This window comes from Manacus candei, unplaced genomic scaffold, assembly GCF_025592945.1.
Source record: "Manacus candei isolate 608988 ecotype Guabito, Panama unplaced genomic scaffold, ASM2559294v1 h1tg000050l, whole genome shotgun sequence".
In the NCBI taxonomy this organism is placed as follows: Eukaryota; Metazoa; Chordata; class Aves; order Passeriformes; family Pipridae; genus Manacus; species Manacus candei.
This window is the reverse complement of record NW_026138098.1, coordinates 6,445,859-6,466,982: the sequence shown is the minus strand read 5'-3', so window position 1 is coordinate 6,466,982 and position 21,124 is coordinate 6,445,859. Positions and strand designations below refer to the sequence as shown.

The 21,124-nt window shown below is 42.9% G+C and overlaps 1 long non-coding RNA gene across 1 annotated transcript; it reads right to left on the bottom strand.

The window, feature by feature from the left end:
• Window positions 1-16,224: 16,224 nt before the first annotated feature.
• LOC127477211 (uncharacterized) lies at window positions 16,225-19,755 on the bottom strand. The gene is made up of 3 exons (XR_007906887.1): window positions 19,668-19,755; window positions 18,708-18,731; window positions 16,225-16,431 (listed from the first exon to the last, which is right to left on the bottom strand). It is a non-coding gene; the product is annotated as an uncharacterized LOC127477211 (long non-coding RNA).
• Between the last annotated feature and the right edge of the window lie 1,369 nt (window positions 19,756-21,124).

Below are 21,124 nucleotides of genomic sequence, written 5' to 3'. Positions count from 1 at the left end.
GGGATGGGGACTCCACCACCTCCCTGGGCAGCCCAATCCAACCTGTCAAGCTACACCAGTGAGTCAAAGAAAACCTTTGTCCCTTTAGACAACTCACAGAGCTCCTGATAAAGTCCCAGCCCCAAAGATAATTTGGTCCATTCCACAGAAGGTCAGCAACCTCCATCCTCATACCTTGTGGGTCCCCTCCTCAGCCCTCTCTACATTTCCCAGCCCATCCTGTGGTCTTGACATCCTTCCATCCCCGCCCTGCTCTGTTGGAAAGTGAGGCAGGTAATTTTTAATGCCCTAATTAGATGTCAGAACAAGAAAAACAACTTACAGCAAAAATTCCAGCCCAAATGACATAAGATTGGGCTACAGAACACATGACTGGAAAGATAAAATCCCATGAATATGAAGACAGAGACTTACAAGTAATGGTGCATCAGTCCTGCTAGGAGACATGAACACAACCCCTCTGCTTTCCAGTGTTGTTTCATGATATTGAGTCTCTGGAAGACTGCTAAAATAGAAAATATATGCTTCATTTATGAAGGAAAATCCAACCAGTTGGTCTGAACTGCTGGGATAAAAAAATCACCTTTTCCAGGCAAGAACACCAGGCTGTATCTTATGAGCTTAAAAGCAACTCCTAAAGCAGAAACTTCACATTTAGAGTCATGAAAATCTTGCTACTTAAGGCAATTCTCAGTTGTTAAATTTAATTTCCCATCAATAAATATAATTATCTAATTCAATTTCTGGTTCTTAATAAAAATGAGTTCCAACGCCATTATAGCCCCAATCTCTAATATCTGAGGCTCGGCAGGATTATGGGCTGTGCAAATACAATTTCTGCAAGCAGATGGATTTCAGATGGATTTCACATGCAGATGGAGAAACACAAATTGTTATTAGCAGTTTCAAACACCTACAACCTTAAAAAAAGACAACCAATAAAACTACTGGGGTTTTTTTCTGTGTCACACTGAGGACAAAGCCAAATCCGTGGCTGTGCTTTCTTTAATTTGACAAGGCTTAGGATGTTCCCTTTCAGGAATTTAATTACCTAAAATATATCCCCAACAGAGAAATTAGGAGTGTCCTCGAGGTTATTTGTCACTCTGCAAACACTGAAGCTTTTTCTTGGAAGGGAAAATTACTGCTCTGAATAATTGTGCAGATTTTAATGGACCCACTTGACCACAGCTCTGACAGTTGAGATGATTTTTCATAATATATTTGTATGTCAAAATGTTATTATGCAAAATGGCCTGGAGTTGTGTCGGGGAGGGTTTAGATTGGATAACAGGCAAAATTTCTCCATGGAAAGGGTTGTCAAGCATTGAACAGGTTGCCTAGGGATGTGGTGGAGTTCCCATTCCTGGAGGTGTTCAAGAAATATTTGGATGTGGCACTTGAGGACATAGTTGGTGGTGAACGTGGTGTGATGCTGGTTAATGGGTGGACTTTGTAATCTTAGAGGGCTTTGCCAACATTAATGATTCTGTAATTCCATGAGAAGTATCCTTTATGCTTCCTTGCTGACACATATGATCATGTCCTGCAGCACAGCAGGTCCATTATGGCTCTTGCCATCAGATGAAGCTACACTGCCTTGTACAGCTCAAAATCAGAGAATCACAGAATGGTCTGAGTTGGAAAGGACCTTAAAGCTCATCCAGTTCAACCTCTGCCATGGGCAAGGACACCTTCCTCTATCCCAGGTTGCTCCAAGCCCTGTCCAACCTGGCCTTGGACACTTCCAGGGATGGGGCAGCCACAGCTTCTCTGGGCAACCTGTGCCAGGGCCTCACCACCCTCACAGGGGGGAATTTCTTCCCCATATCCCATTTTACCCTGCCTTCTGGCAGTGTGAAGCCATTCCCCTTTGTCCTGTCCCTTTATCCCTTGTCCAAAGTCCCTCTCCACCTCTCTTCAAGCCCCTTTAAGGCCTGGAAGGGGTTCTCAGGTCTCCCCAGAGCCTTTTCCTTCACCTGAACAATCCGAACTCTCTCAGCCTTTCCTCACAGCAGAGCTGCTCCGTCCCTCTTATCATCTTGGTGCCTCCTCTGGACTCGCTCCAGCAGCTCCATGTCCTTCCTGTGCTGGGACCCAGAGCTGGAGGCAGCTCTGCAGGAGGGGTCTCACCTGAGGGGGCAGAGGGGCAGAATCCCCCTGTCCCTGCTGCCCACACTGCTCGTGACATATGTACAAAGGTTCCTCCTTGGCCAAAATTTCTCCCCTGGATCTCGGTTCCAAACCTGTGCAGAATATCCAAGTTAACCCTCCAGGAATCAGATTTGAACATCAGCATGGGAATTGCACAGAAGCTCAGGAAAAGAATGACTGAAAGGCTTTTAACCAGAAATAAGTTAAAAATCCATCCCTGCCAGTTGCTGCCACTTCCAATCCCAGCCATTCCTGTGAATCGGGAGAGCAGGAGAAGAGGGAAAAAAAGGGAATGAACAGGCCTTAAAAAAACTAAAAAAGAGAAAACTATGCAGAATACAAATCAGAGCTGAACCACAGCTGGTGTGGAGCTTTTAATTGTTTTTAAGGGAAGCAAATCCCCAGAGGCTTGGAAGATGGGCCAGCTTGAGGTTTGGAGTCATTTACCAAGTATATTGTTCTGAGGTGCCTTTAGGCAAAATCCCTTCTCTGTTTGCTTGGCTTTTTCTCTTTTCTTAATATTATTTAGCTGTGGGGAGTATCATTCCAGCCAGCCTTCCACTCAAATTTGTCTCTGTTTTCCTGGCAATTAGGCAGCTCTGATGGAGTGGGGGACCTGATGGCACTGGGCTGAGCTGGAACAGCCACTGCACATTGTCCAGTACATCATGAAACCTCAGCTGCAGGATCCTGCAACTTCCCAGGCTCTGGTTTCATGTCCTGGGAGTCCATTTTTCAGATAAGCAAAAATAGCATTTGCTCCTTTTCCATCATGGGGAGACACTGGAGGCAAATGTGGAGCTCCATAGGGAGGTCCAGCAGTGAGGAAAAGCATAAATGCACATTTTGGCTTCCAAACTCTAAAGAGAACTTCCTTTTTATCTCATTTCTCTCTGCACAGACATGAATCCCTTCATACACTCCCTCCCTGTTCCCAGTCACTGAATCCATGTCCCAGGTTTTCACTTGGAGAATCAGAACCCTGCAGTGGAAGATCCAGGTTCAGCCTCAACCACAACCCTGATAAAAATGGCAAAAGTGACCCCCAAAATCCCAGAAAGCTAGAAAAATAAGGTAGCAGACCCTCCTTGGGAAGTTTGGGAATGCAGTAGAATTATTTTAATCTTCAGACACTCTGAACACCCAGGACTGATTTCCAGAGATCAGGGGCCAAGAGAAGACAGCAAGAACTCGTGATCCTGTGTCATTTTTTTCTCACTGTAGTTGCAGTAGTGGCACCTTCTGCCTTCACTATTTAGTGGCTGGGACGACCCCTGGAATAAACATGAGTTTTTTAGGAGAGCAGGGCATTTTTCCCAGAATTATTTCTGAAATTATAGAAACATGGAATCATTTAGGTTGGAAAAGACCTTTAAGATATCTAGTCCAACCATCAACCAGCACCACCACCATGTTCACCACTAAGCCACATCTCCAAGTGTCACATCCACATGTTTTTTGAACACTTCCATGAGGAAATTTTTCCTGATATCCAACCTAAAAGACCCCTGGCACAACCTGACGTCATTTCATCTTGTCCTGTCACTTGTTACCTGGGAGAATCTTGTATCCCTGGAAATCAAACTGAACTCTTTCAGTGTCAGCAGTCCAGCTTCAAATGGTGAAGCAGTTCCTGAGATACCACCATGGTTCATGGGAGAACAGGTTAAAAACTGGCATTTTAAAGAAAAAATAACCACAAAACTCCATAAATACTTCGGTTGAACCTCCTGTAACCCCGAGGAGAGGAACAAATTGCAATTCTTCTCTGGTTCAAAGGGTCCTGTTCAAAGCTCCTGATGCCATTCCCCAGACTGCCAAGATTCCCCAAAACCAGCCCTGACATCTCTTCTATTCCTTCACAAGATCTTCCACTATATGTAGATGAGGTACTAATTTGCTCTCTCTGGACGGAAAAGAAAGTTCAAATAATTATTCATTTGTGATCACTCTCCAATTAATGGGGAGAGTGCAGAGATAACCCTCAGTGTCCTATTGACCAGGATTAGTAGAAAATACAGTGAAAACCAGGAGTGAACACCTGCATATAAATGATCCAGTGGTTTTAGGAAGGGAAAAAGCTGCCAACAGGCTTGTGAAAAAGGCTGATCCAAGTAATGGGCTCTGTAGGGATGACCAAGGGAATTTTTCCTGAAGTTCTTCATCAGAGAGAGGCTTTTGAGAAAACCAAGGAATGGTTGAACACGATGAAGGAAGGAACAAACTGCCCATCCTCACCATCCACGTCCACCTCTGCAGGGAGCTGGGAAGCTGCCACTGATGGAAAGAGGGACTGGAAAAATCATTTCTTGTTGTGAATGTCCACCCCTGGAAGTGTTCAAGGCCAGGCTGGACGAGGCTTGGAGCAACCTGGGATAGTGGAAGGTGTCCCTGCCCGTGGCAGGGGGTGGAACTGGGTAGGCTTTAAGGTCCCTTCCAGTCCAAACCAGTCCGGGATTCCACGACTATAAAACAAAGTCATCCCAGATGTGCATCAACATGTGGAGTGACTTCTCTGGCAGCATAAACTGTGCAAGTGAGGATTCTTCAACCATTAAACAAGATGATAGATGAGGAACGTGACCAAAGTCGCAAAGTCAGAGGTGCCTCATCTCCAGGGAAGCAGAGAACCCAAGGGAGAGTTTTGTGGCATTTTTGCTCTTATTAAGAGCCACTTTCCACCTCCACTCCTTTCTCCAGACTATTTGAAGGAGCACTGAAGCACAGTCCCATCACAGATGATCAGTCAGAGTTGTGCTCCAAATGTTGCTCTTTGCCCACTGTTCCTAAGAAAATACTTAAAACTAAAACAAAACTGCTGGGAAAATCAGGGATCTTACCACTTTTCCTGCTGGCTCTGTAGGGAATCACACATTGCACATACATAGAATTTTTTCTCTCTTTTATCACCAGCTCTTATTATTGATGGGGGTTCAGTGCCAGCTGGGCTCATAAATTAATACACACTGAGCAAAATAAGCAATGCCTGGAGTTTTTAGAAGCAGGGACATCCCGCCCCCCCTTACCTTCAGCCAGCCTTCGTATAAAGAGAAAAACCAGTGGCTCAGTTTGCTGTGTGTCCATCAATTGCTGACTTTGAACTGTTCCAAGATCAATTGGACAATCTTCATGCAAAAGCCTTCCTTGACAAGTTCCTAATTTACCCAACACTCACTTTTATCTTGTGCTGGCATGACAGGACCTTGTTTATTTGGCACAAGGGACTGTTTTTCACAGGAAAGTTGATGGACTTCTTTGTTTTTTTCTTTTTCCTCTTTTATTTTTCTTTGTCTTTTTGTTTTCCATAATTTATTCTTCAAAGAAAATGCTACTGGCAACCAAGAAATCTGCATGAACTCTGACAAAGTCACACATACACCTCCTCAGCCACTCTGCAGAGTCCATAATAAATGAGGTGCTTCACTCAAACTGAACAGACAGTTTGGAAACTGTGCAGAAATAACTGAAAATGAAGTGATTTCTTTTTTGAATGCAACTAAGTCTGGCTCTACTGATATTGTAGAAATATTACTCTCTGAATTTTCTTACTCTACCTAAGTTCTTATTCATAACACTCCTGACTTAGTTGATAATAGCTCAGAAAATTTAAACATCTGCCTAATTAGGTTTGGCTTCAGCTCTGCTGTGAGTTTACCTGTTTCTAGGGAAAATACTCAATTATTTTGCACAGAAGTGAATGAGACGAACAAGGCTGTGATCTCATCAGCCTGGGAGCACATTTTTAGCAGCCTCATATCTGTGAAGTGACAGACATTAAATAACATTTCACATTTCATCCCCCAATGTGTATGGGGGGGTTAGATCTTTAGGGCTGGTGGATTTGGGGAGTCTGTTATAATTCATGTGTCTTATGGTGTATCACTGACTCCACCTGGGCTGTTGTTATAATCTGTCTCTTCTCCCATTTACCTTCTCCAAACAAGACAATCTCATTCCTCACAACCCTAAAGGAAGGTATTTCTAAGGTTTATCTAAGCCAACATTAGCTCAGGATGGCCATTAACTGGTGAGTCACCTGCTGAACTTCAGCAACCTGCAAGTTCATGGGTTGATGGATATCATGGTATCAGCATCTCTGTGTGCTTTAATAGCCATTGATGAGCTAATCCTCCAGAACTTTTATTAATTACCTCTTTACTCTTCCACTTCAGACATCCTTTAGTAGTTCTACAAGTTAATTAAAAACTCAAATTACTTTTCTTTTGGGAGGTGGTGGGTTGGGACTTGTCTTCTATTTTTTCCTCAGGAATTTCACTGTCCAAAGGATGGTATTCCTGTAAGGTTCCTGTTTTAAGGTTTCTGAGAGACAGAAATTGTCATTCCCAACCCACCTTCTTGCATCCAGCTCTGGGGTCAAACAGCAGAAGGACACAAAGCTGCTGGAGCAAGTCCAGAGGAGGCCACGGAGATGCTCTGAGGGCTGAAGCCCCTCTGCTCTGGAGCCAGGCTGGGAGAGCTGGGGGTGTTCACCTGGAGAAGGGAAGGCTACAGGGAGACCTGAGAGCCCCTTCCAGACAAACTCCAGCCATAAATACCTGAACTTCATTTTCTTCTTTGTGCAACATTTCACCACTGACCTTTTGTTTCCTCTGACCAGAGTAAACTCCAGTTGCAATTCTCTGTGGGAAACAGCCAGGTTATTTCAGAGCTGCCTCTAAGTCTGTATATGCAAATGTTTAAGTGTCCAGAACCTGCCAGTTCCACAAATCAAACACAAAGGAACACCAGAAAACAGAAAACAAGAGCAACAAATGCTCTCTCCAATAACTCGTGCAGTTTTCAGAGGGTTTCCAAGATCCAGGTTATCCTACGAGCATTCAGAGAATTCCTGGTATTTACCATAATATCTCAGACTGGTATTTTATCTCACCCAATTTCCTGTCTGTAACTTGGCAGAAGGTGCAAGAAAGCCCTCAATAAACTGTCCTTAAAGAATCTGGGCTCAGAAATGTCCAGCAGGAGAGTTTGCACCTATTTACAATAATTACTATGAACCCTCTTACGTACAAGGATGGTTTTACATGACAGACCTACATGTTGTCAGCTCATATAAATGATTTCAGCATGAATTGGGTTCTATAAAATTCATGACAGAATCACAGAGTGGTTTGGGACTCCAGTTCCCAGAATTCAAATCTCATTTTCTGTGGATATTTTATCACAGCAAGGACCAGCAAAACAATGCAATTTGGTCCAAAGCCTGGGAGTGCAGAATGGAAAACACAATAGCATTTGATTTACTCACACAGTCTTAGAAATGTTTTTCACTGCAGCGTTGGCAGACAAACTGAGAGCTCAACCCAAGATCTCCAGCAGAGCTGTAGAAATAATTGATTTTTCAGTTCAGTAGCCAAATTGGAAAAGTAAATAGTTTGAAATTACCTACAATGGTTTTTTGTTGTTTTTCTCATTGAAATGAAACACGGGCTGAGGAGAAGCTGCTCCTTCTTTCCTCAGCAGCCAGGCCAGAGGGTTTTCCAACCAATACATTGGTGACCAGGATTGAACACCTTGAGTCTTCAGTCCCTCTAAAAGAAGGGCTCTTATCTCCTGGTGTTTGGAAGGAGGTTGGTCTTGTTCTCTCACTGCTTCTTTCCATAGGTTTCATCACCTGTGAGAAGACAAAATCAAGTGTCCTCCCAAATCCCAGGTGACTGAATTATTCCTGTCACTCAATGCTTTGTGCCAAGTGATTCATGGCAGGTAGGAGAACTGCTGACTGCAGATCACCATACATACAAGGCCTAGGATTCCCCTGGGAGTGCAGGAAGAGTTCCAAATCCCTGTGTGCTGAACCTCTCTTTCCCAAATAACCCATGGGTTTCTCTCCTGTGGAGCCAAGGCCAACAATGGATCCCTTTAAAAAGGGTAAGAACAGGGAAAACACCTCCTTATGTCTCTCTCCAATACTCTCCCAAACTCCAGCAATGACCAAACACAATTATAGCTTATTTAGTAGCCTTGGATGGATAATTTCCCAGTGTTTTGGCTGTTTCAGGAGGCCTTACCCAGTTATTAACCATCAGCTCAGAGGGCATCCTTCCCTTTTGAACTTCCCTTCCCTTCTGAACTTGGAGTCCAGGTACTGGGAAAAAAACAAACCAAACCAAACCCCACAGAACAAAATAACACAGAAAAACACCCAAAACAAACCTCACAAAGAAAACCCCAACAAAACCAAACAAAAATTAAAGTTCGAACAAGATTTCTGATTAATTTCAGGAAAGCAATGGCTGCGTTTTCCAGATTTTGGATGGAAGAGCAGCCAACACAGAGGAGTTTAAATTGTACCTGTGCAGGCTGAGCTGCACTATAGAATCATGGAATTTTTAAGGTTGGAAAAGCCCTCCCAGCCCATCGAGTCCAACTTGTGCCCAATTCCCACCTCGTCACCCAGCCCAAAGCACCCAGTCGTTCCTTGGACACCTCCAGGGATGGGGACTCCTCCAGAAGGGAATTCTCCACAGACTGCAGTCCTGGCACTTGTGTGAGCTTCAGCTTCCCAGGAACAACTTCAGAGCTTGGCAACAACACAGAGCAAGTGCATTTTGTAGGCAGGGATTCTGGAAAAAACAGCAGGAAGGAGCTGTTAACAGGGAATGGTTTTTTTCTGCTCAGTCAGTCAGACAGGGAGCTGAAGTGAGGGCTTTCAGTTGAATCCACTCACAACATTTAACTGCAAATAGCAAATTATTACTAAAAACTACTGAAAAAATTATCTCTGTTTCAAATCAGAAATGAAAAATATATCAGTTCTTCTTTCTATTTATAAAGAAAGATAATAATAACCTTACAAAGATAATAAGAAAGGCTTTACAAAACGCTTGGATGTGCTCATTTGAGTATTTCTTCAAACTAATCAAGTTCAAAATCCCAAGTTTCCTTTTATAAACAAGGCCATAAAATGCCTTAAAAATCTCCCAGGAAATTCATGGAAATTTATTCAGTCTGGGACGAGAGAGTAAATCTCTCTTATGCTTATGGATCCTTCCCAAATACATGCACATGTTAATTAATCCCATTAATTTTACAGGATTGCTTGCTTGTTTGTTCCTGGATTGTTGCTCCAAAGAAAGCAGCTTCCTGCAATGGAAATTAAACTTCAAAGGAAGTTTTTTTACCAACTAAAACCAACACTGAGAAACACAAAATATTTCTTGCTGCTTGGAAAGCTCATTTTATTTTTCTCATCTACATAATAGTATGCAGGATATTAAATAACTATTAATTTTATTATGGGTCTACTGAGGGAGCTACACTTGTGTTTGAGGTTGACGTGACAATCAGATAAGCATCTTATAACTTGGGATTACTACTTTTTCCAGCTGGAAGTTGCATATGAAGTCTAAAATTGTAGGTTCCAAAAATAAATAAAAAAATTCTTTCTGTGTCATACTCAGGAGGAAAAAAAATAATCTATATGAATTCCTTAATTTTTCTTATAAATGATTTTATTTATAAGGTGATGATCAATTAAAAGTAGGACTCCATGATCTTGGAGGACTTTTCCAACCTAAGTTATTCTGGGATTACTTACTTGAAAAGATGAGTTTAGGATAACATTTGTTAGTCCTTAACATTAATCACTTTTTGTATCTGTAAGCATCCACCATCCTCTGGGCCTTACAAAAACATGTTCAGCTCCAAACCAAAAACACTGTCTCCAACATGGACAATCCCTAAAACAGAGTCATCAGCTAGAAATCCATGTGTTTCCTCACGCTCCCTGACATTCCAAAGGATCCTGACCAAAGGCAAAGCAAATTTTAGAAAGTAATTTATGAGATTATAGGAGGAATTTACATCTGTTGTTGTACCTAGCGGGTCAAGTTTCTAAATCTCTGGTCATATCCTGACCTGGTTTCATTCCTTGCAGCAATTCTGCTACCTTTGACATTAAATTTTATCTCAATCTTTATCAACACTCAAAAATTCAAGACCAATTAAAACATCCTCAAGGAAAAAGGGATGTTTAGTTCCACAATTTCTCCTCATTTTTCATTGCCTGTCAACTTTCCCAGCCTCAGTTCACTCATTACTCCTTATTTCCATTTCCTTCAGAAGCAAATCCAGAGGTTTTGGACAATTAAATAATTAATTGTGATTCATAAACATGTTTTCACAGATTCCACCCCCCTGCCACAGGCAGGGACACCTTCCATAGACCAGGTTGCTCCAAACCCTGTCTGACTTGGCCTTGAAGAGTTCCAAGGATGGGGTGTCCAAAATTTTCCTTGGATTTCTCTCTATTTCCACAAAAATCCATTCAAAACCCATCACCCATCACAGTTTAGTGAGCCAGACTTTAAAATCTTGGTGGCGTTTAAATTATTGACAGCACAGGAAAAAAACCCAAACAACTTATTTCAGTGTAGGGATTTAAATTGTCAAAAGAATTCCTTGTGTCTTCATAAAGGTAACATAAATCACAGCAAGAGCCATTATACATCCAAAACAACTCATTCTCCAGGTTGTCTTTTTCCAGGCTGCCTCCAGAACTTGTCTATGACTACAAGAAGAAAATCACAATATACAATCTGTTATGAAACCAAGTTGCATTTAAAACGACTGTAATTTGATATTTGCTTTTAAAAAAAAAAAAAGTTAACAAGAAAACCGTGCAAATGTTTTGCTTTTGTTTTGTTCCTGATAAATATGTTGGAAGTGTCTGACAAATTCCAATAATGAGCTAAAATCTCCAGGTGTAATGAAAGGGAAACTTGTTTGAGACTCTGGGGAAGTGGTAGCATCTCAGAGCAGGGAAAACGGAAGAATGGAGGTGGGAGAAGCAGCAAGGCTGTCACTGTCACCTGGAATTAGGGGTTGCGAGTCACTGAGTGTGTTTTCCTCTGAATCCAAGGGTATATAATGAGTTTTTGTTGGAAAAAAAAAAATTTATCAGGAATGGTTTAAGTCTCAGGACTTGTGAAGTTTATGCCCTGTCAGGCAACGGCATCACTCCAAGGGAACCAGATCAGAGAGTCACAGAATGGTTTGTGTTGGAAGGGACCTTAAAGCACATCCAGTTCAACCCCTGTCGTGGGCAGGGACACCTTCCACTAGCCCAGGTTGCTCCAAGCCTTGTCCAACCTGGCCCTGGACACTTCCAGGGATGGGGCAGCCACAGCTTCTCCGGGCAACCTGTGCCAGGGCCTCACCACCCTCCCAGCCAACAATTCCTTCCCAATATCCCATTTAACCCTGCTCTTAGGCAGTGGGAAGCCATTCCCCTTGTCCTGTCACTATCCCCCCTAGTATCTAATGGTAGGTGTCCCTACCCATGGCAGGGAGTTGGAACTGGATGCTCATTAATGTCCTTCCCAACCCAAACCAGTCCATGATTCTCTGATCTCAACCTCTCTACCTTGAGCCCTTTTAATCCCAGACTCTCAATCTTTCATCCTTTTGCTGCACGGTACATTATGGAGAGAGCTCTTCCATCACCAGACATTTAAAGCCATGGAAGGCAGGAGCTTTGGGCCTGATCCCTCCAGAAAACAGCTCCATCCTTCCCCACGCTCCGTGCCCGGGCATACACAGTTTTTAGCCAAGTCCCTGTTAATGAAACATTTCAAGACAAACTTTTTATGGTCAATAATTTTGCCTGTTCTGGCTCCCCAGGCTGCTGTGGGCTGCCAAATCCCATGGCAGATGTTCCCAGCAGCTGTGGAATCATCAGACCCTTGTCTTGGCACCCCCAAGTCCCAAGGGGTTGTGGCTGGGGTGGAAGGATGCTCAGAGGGCTTCCCACACTTACAAATTCCACAAGGAGATGTTCCAGGGCTTCATCTGCTCCATGCCTGTGCAGAGGAGCACTGAAGAACCCTGCTCTGAATCCTGCATAAATCCATGCTCATTAGTAGGGATGGAATGCACACCATGGGATGGACCCTGAGCCTTGGGAGAGGGGTTACACCTTCCACTGAATCTTAGGAAACACAGGATTTGTGCTGTGGATATGGAAGCAAGCAAGAGAGATCCAGGAAATTATTGGCAGACATGAATTAAATGCCTGTTTGATACAGTTGGAGAGTCTGAAATCACTTAAATCCTAGCTCTGAGTGCCCAAGTCAGGCTTTCCTTCAACTAGGGGAGCTGCCTTTGGTGCTGTGAGGGGAAACGGAGCCATAAAACCAAGCTGAGCCAACACTGAAGGAGAAATTAATTGATGAGCCTGAAGAGACAGAAGAAGGGAGCATGGTTGCATAGCTGTGTTGTTGGGAAGGGCATGAGGAAGGTTCCCTCGAGGTGGGTGGGAGGCTGATACCCACCATGGACCCCAACACTGAACCCCCATCTTTCCATGGGAACTTTCAGCTAACAGCACATGAGCAGATATTTTTATATGTTATCATAGAATATCCTGAGTTGGAAGAGACCCATCAGGATCATTGTATAATATCTTTGAATATAATTTAAAATTAAAAGAAAATCAGTGCCAACTGAGAGCAACCCCAAGTTTCAAAGCCTAGAAGGTTTCCATGACACAGTCCCTTTTGGGTCTCCTGCCTTCCTGGGTGCAGAGAAAGAGCAACCCAGTGTAGGTTCAGGATTGATCCACACAGGAGCTGGACTCCATGATCCATGTGAGTCCCTTCCAACTGACAATGCTTTATGAGTAGTCTTGCCTTGCACAGCCAACTCCACACACCACTCGTGGCTGTTGACTCTCCAATCCCACTTCCTAAGTGCATTTTTGTGGCATTTAGGTGTCCAAGGTACCTTTTCTTGGCTCTTCCCTTTCCTTCACCAGAAAATCATTGTTTCTCTCAATCTGCACAAAGGAAACAACAAAGTTGAAATGAAACTCTCAGAATCATAAAATATCCAGAGTTGGAAGGGACCCCCGAGGATCATCAAAGGATCCTGGACCTGCACAGAACAACCCCAAGAATCTCACCATGTTCCTGAGAGTGATGTCCAAACTCAACACAGTCTTTTCCACAGTGAATTAATAAAACATTTGGAAGACAAAATCTCAGTCCTACCCAATTTCAGTACTTGGAATGTTTGTCTCCCTTTCCAAGTCCAGGCCTTGGAAATTATGTGAAACTTGCAATTCCTACTTCCAGCCTCACTCTAAACCCTCAAAACAACTGCTACTCTCCATTTCCAGTTCTTCACCCAAGGCTCCTAAAACATCATATGGGGAATTTGGGAGCCCCATTTGAAACAAATTGTTTTAATTAAAATAGTAATTTCCAGCCCCGAGAGATGTAAACTATTAAAGAGCTGCCAGCAGGGAGATCCACTAATGGAGAGCAGCGAGCAATTACAGCCAATCTGCCGCAGGTTTGCTGGAAAAAACCAGGCTGGAATACCAGAGCAGCCCTTGCCAAGGGGTTATTCATCACCACAGACAGCGTTAACCAGGCACAGGTTTCTCCTCCCATAAAGGCTCAGCGAGGGCACTTCATTTTCTCCTGTGTCATCGAGTCATTGTGATATAAGAGGAGAGATCAGCAACGGGAAATGGAGGGAACAAATCTCCTCTCCATTAAAAGGCTCTTCAGCCCCTGAAACTCTGTGTGCAGAGAACAAGGGGGGGGGCTGATGAAAATGTTTTCTCTTTTGAAAGTGAACTCTCTGTCTCAGACAACTCAACCCCTTTTCTCCCACACACCCAGTATTTCAGGAATATTCATTTTGGGGGGTACCACAATTCAGGAATATTCAGAAACACCAATCAAGTTCGTGGGTTATCTTTCCTATGAAAGTGGATGGTATCCAACCCAAAGTTAAATTCTTGGGGGTTTCCCTGGAAAGGCAAATGTGAGGCAAAGGAAGAAAGGAAGAGGTGCTTTTTTTTAATTGTTAAATGTTATGGGTTTTTTCCCAAATTGGAGATGGAAGGAAAACAACAAGAATAACCACCACCAACAAAGAAACACCAAAAACCACCAAAACCCAAGAACCACCAACAATAACAACTTAAACAATTTATCCAAGAGCCACCTATTTTTTTCCAAAATTAACCTTCACTGGTTTTATTTCTTATTCTGGACTATACACAAATTCACTGCAAGGACAAACCTTGGAAAACAAAAATGACTTGTTGCTCCAAAGGTCCACATTTCTAATCAACGCTTCTTTCACCTTTCAGGGCTGAATCTATGTCAGAAATGTAGCCTGAAGGAATTTTACTTCTATTCTGACCTATGGAATGTTTCCTATTGCAAAGAAATGTTGGTTTGGGTTTAGAGTTTCATATATCCTGCTGTATCAGGTATCACAGAGCCAATGCCTAAAGGGAATATGCTTTGCTGGAAATCAACCAGAGATTGGCATCTAAAAATAAATATATTTACATTTTTCTATCTGATCTGGAAATTTATTTCCAGAAGTATAAAATCATAGAATCTCAGACAGGTTTGCCTGGAAGGGACCTCCAAGACCATCCAATCTCACTCCCTGCCACGGGTAGGGACACCTTCCAATAGCCCAGGCTGCTCCAAGCCCCGTCCAACCTGGCCTTAAACACTTCCAGGGATGGGGCAGCCACAGCTTCTCTGGGCAACCTGTGCCAGTGCCTCACCACCCTCACAGGGAAGAATTTCTTCCCAATACCCCATCTAAATCTACCCTTTTTTAATTTGAAGCCGTATTTCAGCATTTCATGGACATACCATATTCAACACATTAGAAGAAAAGCATCCTCCTCTGGAGGGCAAGAGGTCAAGTTTTCACTTCTATGTGTCATCATCTCTTTGGATACAATACAGGATTACCTATTTTAGGGAAAAAAAGAACCATTAAAAGTCATTTTTGCTATGTGGATTGTTACTGTGGAGAACAACTCAGTTTAAGAGTTAAAAGGGAAAAATGGGAGCAAACTTCCTGGGGGGGGGGGGGGGGGAAGAATAGGAAAAACAATTAAAACTTTTTCAAAATAAAATCTCCATCTATTTTCAATAAATAATATCCAGTTTTCCCTTGGGTTTCTGTTCAGGAACCACAGGCATCTGCCTCTGCCACCCACAGCCCCAGCAGAGACACAATTCCTCCAAGGAATTCACGTCAGCGCCGTGACCTGCTGGAGACACACGGGTATGAAAAGTGGGATTCTTTTATATAATTCCCTTCTTGCTTGATTCAAACCTCATTAAATCAAGAGCAATATTAACCATCCATTTCAGAGGGTGTTGTGCGAGGCCCTTTTCTCAGCAATGAGGCTGGAATTGTTTATTAATCCCATTATTTATTAATCCCACTGTCACCTGACTCTTCAGGTGATGAACACCAGACAACACCATATTTCACTCGTGGCTACACTGTAATAATTAAATAATATTAAGGAGAATTACCAGGGATGGAATTACCAGCAAATCAAGACTCTTAAATTCCACTGAAGGATGTTTAAGCAGACATTCCACAAGGGCAAACAGATAAATTAAGGTTCCCCTCAGCAATCTCTGTGACAACGGGAGAATACTAAACAGGGAGCATGAGGGATGTGTTGTAGTAAAATGTTTTGCCTTATTTTTAATTTAAATGTAGTTATAGGGATGAAGAGCCCGGAGGCATCAACCATTCCCAATCAAAGCTTACATGATTAAGTCTTCTAAGTGTAGTGAAATCACCACTGCCCAGGACTGCTCAAGTCATCAGAGGATGAATTTTTTCAGTACAAAGTCTTTTTTTTTCTTACCTTTTTTTTTTTAAGTATTTTCAAAAAACATGATTTCTCTTTGGCAAAGGAACCCTTTGAAGAGGCCCAAATAGCCTTTGAAGTGAAAATAGGGAAGTCATTTCATATTCAGACACCCATTTTACCTCCCCCTTCCTAAAAACGAAGGTGTCCAACTCAGTGAAAAATTTATCTAATGAAATAGGCCGACCGGGCTCGTGACATCAGAGGCTTTCAAGGCAACAAAATGGCCCTAAAATGGAAGTGGAGATGTCTTTGGGTGTAAATCAAAGACATTGAATCCAAATACTGGTTAATTATTTCAGATTAAGAGCTACAAAGTGTAAGTCAAAATGCTGCAATGCATGAAGTGCATGAATGGGCTGGTAAATATGTTGTTGTTTTGAGCTGTCGGCCCAAAAGATTTATTAAACCTCAGTTTAAATCTTCCTTTTCTAAGTCACAAAGGCCATTACAAACTCCTGGAAGTGGTAGATGCCACACAGTCCATTAGCAGTTGGATCTTAACGCTCTTCTCTTCCTCCTTCCATCCTCAGAAACGTATTTCTCTCCTTTAATATTTCCTCAGAGCCTCCTATGTCACAGGTTTTCCCATGCACGTCTTTCCTCTGCCTCAGAAAGAATGAGAGTGGCTGATGTTACTCAGAAACCAGAAGTTTTAAGATAGTTCTCAGTGGAATGATGAAAAATCCCACAGGTTCCAGAAAGCAATTGGTAAATACAGGCTTCTACTTCCATAAAATGCAATTTATTAAATACAAATGTGTACCAATGGGAAGTGTTTTACTGCTGCAAATTCAAGGCTGCTCGAAGCACACTCTGAAGTCAATAACCCAGCAGTAAAAGCAGCAGCACACAAATATATGTCTCCTCCTATTCCACAAGCCACCATTTTCTTCTACACAAGATTCCCATCAAAAAAACAGCTTCAAATTTTTACCTGAGCTTTCTAGCTGAAGAAATTGTGACCTGGTTTGTTATTTTTAAATATTTTTTTTAATAATTCCTCTCCACTTTAATCTCTTTTCATGTATATTGGATGTTTAGGAAGAGGGAAATAGTCTTATTGAATAAAAAGGGCAAATAAATCATGTAACAGGAAAACTCATAAATCTGTATTTACATTGGATGTAAAAGTAAACTCACCAAAGGTAATTTACTGACTCTAATAATGAATGTGACAATTAGGCCCTTAGATTTTATTAGTGTGGTGAAAGAACTTATTTTATGTTCAAATATTTAAATACTCACTGAAAGCAAATGTAAAAATATTGCAAATATTAAACACTCAATTACCTCGAGTTACGTAAAAATTCATTGAAAAATAATTTCCTGCCTGCAGAATCATATATTGCAAAAATCTGAAGTTCCTGATTTCCAGGGAATCCAGTGAATTTGATGGATTTATTTGGAGACTAGATGAGGAAATATTTGCATTTCTCACAGGAACAGGCAGGAAGCAGTTGGCATTTGGAGTGCTGACCACAGGGCAGCTATTGGGATTCCTAAGGAATCATGGAATCATTAAGGCTGGGAAAGACCTCATCAAGTCCAACCAGCATTGCCAAGACCACCACTGACCCATGTCCCCAAGTGCCACATCCACACGGCTTTTAAACCCCTCCAGGGATGGGGACTCCACCCCTGACCTGGGCAACTGTGCCGGGGCTTAACCACTCTTCCAGTGGGAAAATTCTTCCTAATATCCACCATGAACCTCCCAAGGAGCAACCTGACCAAAGCCTTCCTAAAATGAATAGAAACTGAGACTTGCTGGTGCCTTGGGGTAATGCTGGGGAGAGGCAAGGTGAAGAGTTCTTACCTCACTCAATAATCATGGGTTTGCTCTTTCATGGTGGATGCCAGGATGAGAAGGACATGGAACTGTTGGAGCAAGTCCAGAGGAGACCACAAGGTTGATAAGAGGACTGGAGCACCTGCATATGGACACAGGCTGGGAGAGCTGGGAGTGTTTAGCCTCGAGAAAAGAAGGTTGAGTGGAAACCTCACAGCACCTTCCAGTGTCTGAAGGAGCTATAGGGAAACAGGATAGGGATGTTCATCAGGAACTGCAGTGATGGGACAAGGAGTATGAAAGAGGGGAAAATTAGAAAGAGAAAATTAGAAAATTAGAACAGAAAGAGGGGAAAATTAGACTGGATATTGGGAAGGAATTCTTGGCTGTGAGGATGGGAAGGCCCTGGCACAGGTTGCCCAGAGAAGCTGTGGCTGCCCCATCTCTGGAAGTGTCCCAGGCCAGGTTGGACGGGGCTTGGAGCAACCTGGGCTAGTGGAAGGTGTCCCTGTCCGTGGCAGGGGGTGGGACTGGATGGACTTTAAGGTCCCTTCCAACCCAAACCATTTCATGATGGTAGAAAATGAAGGTGAACCACAGACACCATGAGCTGCTCCAGCGAGGGCATTAAAAATAAAATGAACAAAAACATCCCTAAATGTTCCTACAGCCATAAGATGCAAGTTCAGGCAAGATTCTGAAAAATAAAGCAGAAAACCCTACAAATGTCCTCATTTCACATCTCCCATGATCAGATCACACAACTAACAGGACACAAAAGACCTTTTCTTCCTCTGGTTGCAGAGCTCTGGTCATTTTGAGCCATTTGAGTTTAGCTCAATCCAAAAATAACATTAATGACAATAAAACTTTATCTCTTCACTCTCAGCACAGGAGGATGGGAGAGAATTCATATTGGTTTTATGTTATTTGAGTTGATCACTCTCTGCCTACTTACCTTAAACAGCCAGCCGTGCTGCTGCTTTATTTTTCAGAGCTTCCATAAAGAAAATGCTGCAATTTTGTAAATTATAGTCCTGCAATCGATAGCTCTATTTTCAATGTGCTTAAATCAAATCAAATACTTACCTGAACAGCAAACCAGGCAAAAACCTGAAGGGACAAAATTCAGAGGGAAACATTAGCTATGATTTAACTTGATTGCAAAATGCACTTCCCAAAAGATGATACAGGAGTACAACAGGTTTTTCGCAGCTCTCCCCAAGGAGTTATTATTTAAATCAATCAATTCACCAACTGACAGCGGAGATTTCCATATCCAGAACACCTGAGAGCTCCCATCATTTCCCCAAATTTTGGGATATCACGGAATGGTTTGGGTTGAGAGGGACCTTAACAATCACCCAGTCCCAATGCCCGCCGTGGGCAGGGACACCTCCTACTACCCCAGGTTGCTCCAAACCCTGTCCAGTTTGACCTTGAACACTTCCAATAATATTAAGCTTTGAAATATGACTTTAGAAGCCTAAAAGTAACTCCCACCAAATTTCACAATTAGTGGGGGGTGAGATAGGCTCCTCCTCAGCCTGTTACTCTACTTAAAATGCTGCTTGGTCATAGACATGTAGCTTGGAGTATCTGAAATAAAGCTTAGATTTTATGTTCACCTTCCTATGAAGTGACACAAGAAACTTAACTCAGATTAATGCCTGTTTATACATTTTAATTGTATATTAAAGTGTGTTTTGCGGCTACATCAGAAACATCAGTGGCATATTAACTTACATTAGCTTTAACAAAAAAAAAACACACCAACATTGGCACATTGGCAATTATTCTGCAATTATATGCAAATTACCTTCCCCACTAATTGCTCTGACAGGTGACTAATAGCTCCTCTAAAAGGGGGGGGGTGGTTTTACCCAGGGGTTTCCTCAATTATTTTGCTTGACCACCTTTCCTTCCAGCACTGAAACATAAAGCAGAAATGCTCAGTTTACGCTCTGCTGGGGATTTTTCCCAACCCAAATCGATGTGCTCCTTCCCCAGCTCCTGTGTCTGTGCATCCCCCAGCTCAGGGACACTCACCAGGGAACAGTTTCTGCCTCTGGTAGAGCTCCTGAGTCTCTAAAAGCTTTTCCAGATTTGCTCCTGAAGCATCTGTGGTCAAACTTCAGCAGGTTTTTAAGCAAATGGGGGCTGAGGAGGGAACCTCAATGTGCCTCAGTGATCTCAGAGTTCTTTTCTAACCTTAATGATTTCATGATTCCATGACTAGAATGTCCCACAGCCCTCACAGCAAACTCTTGATAAAACCTCCACACCTACTTCAGGTGCAAATGATCTCAGTCCAAGTGCAGATAAATAATCATCTCTTCCTTTTTGGGTTGTAAATCTCCTTTAATTTGAAGACTCTCTCTACTGTGCCATGAGGAGAAGGAACAGTCTGGTATCTGTGAGGGGTCCTGGACACTGACTGGTGAGTATTGAAGACAACTGGCTGTAGAAATGATGACACCAGTGGAAAATGCTGCTCATTCAGCTGACAAATGTATATGAAATATAATCTTGCCCCACTGACAGGTTTACCAAAGGTGGGCCTAGGATGGGACAAACTCATTTCATTGGATCATAGAGTTGTTAAGGTTGGAAAAGACCTTCAAGATCAGCAAGTCCAACTGTCTTCCACTACCATGTTCATCACTAAACCATGTCCCCAAATGCCACATTCACATGTTTTTAGAACACTTCCAGATGTGGCCACTCCACCACTGCCCTGGGCAGCCTGTTCCAACTTCATTTCACATCCCACCATCCATCTCCACAACCTCCTCGGGGAGGATGGGGACACACTGGAGGGTTGGCTCTTTGGGCTACAGCAAAACCATTTCTCCTGTCTGAGGGCAGTGTGACCAGACAGGACCAGGTGCCTGTGGTTTCCATTCTGGGGGAGAGAGAGCCTAAGGAAAAGTTGCTGCAAACCAGGAACAAACTACAGGAAAGGCACTGACCACTGTGGATCTAAAGCTCCTCACTGTTGTTGTTCAGAGCAAACCTTTACACAGAATCATTGAGGTTGGAAAAGACCCCCAAGATTGAGTCCAACCTCTGACTGATCCTCACCTTGTCACCCAGCCCAGAGCACTGAGTTCAGGATGTGTTACAATTCTGTGATTCTCTGCTGTCCTTCCCAGAGACCCCTCCCCTGAGTACTTCCCTACAACCCCCCACAAACAGGAATTTGATGTACACGCTGTAATACAACCCCATATGTTCCACACAGTCTCACTGTGAAAATGCTTCCCAGGCTTGTTTGCAAACTCTCAAATGCTGCAAAACAAATGCCACCTCCTGCATGCAAATGAGAGCATTGCCTGGGAGACGGTGACCTTTGTTTTCCACACAGACCCCCCAGCTGGTGCCAGGATTATCTATACATCCCAAGGTGTGTTTCATCTGAAATGCAAAGCATTCCTTTACTGCATCTCTGCTTGGCTGGGAATCAAAGGAGTTTGTTTCCCTGTCCCTGAGAGCTCTTTGCTTGA